The sequence below is a fragment of the Sorex araneus genome, chromosome 10, assembly GCF_027595985.1.
Source record: "Sorex araneus isolate mSorAra2 chromosome 10, mSorAra2.pri, whole genome shotgun sequence".
Classification (NCBI taxonomy): Eukaryota; Metazoa; Chordata; class Mammalia; order Eulipotyphla; family Soricidae; genus Sorex; species Sorex araneus.
Genome location: NC_073311.1, coordinates 47,141,658 through 47,144,157, shown reverse-complemented (window position 1 = coordinate 47,144,157; position 2,500 = coordinate 47,141,658). Strand labels below are relative to the sequence as shown.

General features: G+C 40.4%; 1 non-coding gene across 1 annotated transcript; it reads right to left on the bottom strand.

Annotated features, from left to right (window-relative positions):
• Positions 1-481: 481 nt before the first annotated feature.
• LOC129399205 (U8 small nucleolar RNA) lies at positions 482-616 on the bottom strand. The gene has a single exon (XR_008626986.1). It is a non-coding gene; the product is annotated as a U8 small nucleolar RNA (small nucleolar RNA).
• Positions 617-2,500: the final 1,884 nt, after the last annotated feature.

Here is a 2,500-nt window from a genome sequence, read left to right as displayed (position 1 = left end):
TAATTTTGAATTTTAGGAAAATGAAACTCAGTTTCTTTGTGTCCAAATGAAAATCCTGTGGATTTCAATGTGCTGTAGTGAGGACTAAGCAAAATATTATAGATGCAAGACAGCAAGCATTGCTCACTATAAATTCATATGTTAGAGTTATTACTATCATTCCTGGACTGCACAAATTATACTCAGGAGCATTTATCAGCTCAGTTAACGTGTAAACTTCTTTCTGACTGTTGGTTCCAATGGTCATGATGCATTATGCTCATTTTTAGAAAACACCTAAAGCCATCTCTTTAAATTATTCATTTTACAGCAGCTTATTATAGATTCTGCAGCCTGATTTTTGAAAGGGTCTAAGACCTATAATGCCAAAGGGCATTTTAGTTAGCATTTGTACTTCCTACTTTGAGCAGGTTTGACTTCCTTTTCTACTGCTTGTCTCAAGGTCAATGGATAATTCCCATCCCCCTCCGACCCAGGAAGAATGAGATAGGAGTTATTAGGGTGGCGTGCACCCTAACCACGCAGAGACATTAATCACAAATCATGCAAACTCCATTCATCATGTTCTATCTGCCCTCTGAATAGAGAAGCAGGTAAGGATGATCCGACCTGATGATTTTTTAATTTTAGGCTTTTTAATGTATGAATTGCAAAACTGAAAGAGAAAAAATTGCATATTATTAGTAGATTACTGTTCATTAAAAAATGCAAAGCATGATTTAAAAATGCCTTAGGTAGTTTTGCTAAAGACAGTAACAATTTCAACTCTATTACTATGACCTCCAGGTTTTCTTCATGTAAGACAAAACAATATCAGAAAACGTTCTATAGAGACAATCATTAACCAAACTAGTGATTATTATATTTTTTTGTGCCACACCTGCAGTGCTCGGGGTGATTCCTGGCTCTGTGCTCAGGAATCACTCCTTGGGGGACCATATGGGATGCTGGGAATCAAACCTTGGTCAGCTGTGTGCAAGGTAAGTTCCCTACCTGCTGTACTATCTCTCCAGACCACTAGTGATCATTTTTAAGAATTTTGTTTGTCATCTTATGTACAAATAAGCTTAATTTCTATATGTATACATGAGATATCATCTAAGAAAACCTATTACTTCTTTACCTATTAACAGAGAATTGGAAAGTTAACATTACTAATATTTTAATTATGTTTTAATAAATTGAATCACCATGAGATACAGTTGCAAAGTTGTTTATGAGAGTCTCAGTAATGCAATGTTTTAACACCTATCTCTTTACCAGTGCACATTTCCCACCACCAATGTCACCAGTTTCCTCTGACCTGCCTCCCCCACCCCACCCCACCCCCACAATCTGCCTCTATCAGATACTTCTCCTCTCTCTCTCTCTCTCTCTCTCTCCCCCCCCCCCCCGTTTAGTAGTGTGATTTGCAATACTGTTGCTGAAATGATACCATACTTCTCACTTTACCTCCTTTCAGCACTCAGTTTGTGTCCAGAGTGATCATTTCAACTATCATTGTCATAGTGGTCCCTTCTCTGTCCTAATGCTTTCCCCCCTCCCTCTTTGTGGTAAGCTTCCTACCATGAACCAGTCCTCCTGGCCCTTGTTTCTACTGCCTTTGGGCATTGTTCACATACTATGTGTTTTTATTAATATCCCACAAATGAGTGCAATCATTCTCTGTCTGTCCCTCTCCTCTGACTGATTTCACTCAGCATGATTCTCTTCATGTCTGTGCATGTATGAGCAAATTCCATAACTTAATTTTTCTGTATGTTTTCTTTGGGAAAGTGTCTGTTTGTCTCCTCATCCTACTTCTGTATGGCATTGTTGGATTTTGTTGTTGTTGAGTTTTGTAAGATGAGGAATTAGGCATCTTATCCCTGGATTTCCCCCGCCTCCCATTTCTATACTACTAAGCAATGGACCTCTTTGTTCAAGAGGTCCATTTTGCCACTACTCTCTTTCCACATTTTTTTTTTTTTTTTGCTTTTTGGGTCACACCTGGTGATGCACAGGGGTTATTCCTGGCTCTGCACTCAGGAATTACTCCTGGCGGTGCTCAGGGGACCATAGAGGATGCTGGGAATTGAACCCGGGTTGGCCGTTTGCATGGCAAATGCCCTACCCGATGTGCTATAGCTCCAGCCTCTTTCCACTTTTTAACCTCTGAATCAAAAGGACACTCCCAAGAAGAATCATAAGGGGTGGACATGACTAGGACATTAGAGATTGAAAAAAAAGTTGCCAAACTTAGCAGGAACATTAGGAGAAACTAACTATGGCTGCTGGAATTTTGTGAACATTGGTCCCCATGCACGGTTTGAGCAACCAGCAGGAAACAGTTGTTTTGGCCTCGATGGGTTCCTTCCATTGCGGCTGGAAGACCTCTGGGTAGCCTGTTTACTGAACTTGCTCTATGCTTATCTTTATTTCTTGGGTTTGACTGATACCTGGCTGTGCTCACGATGTACTGCTGGCTCTGTGCTCAGGATTCACTCCTGACAGTGCTCAA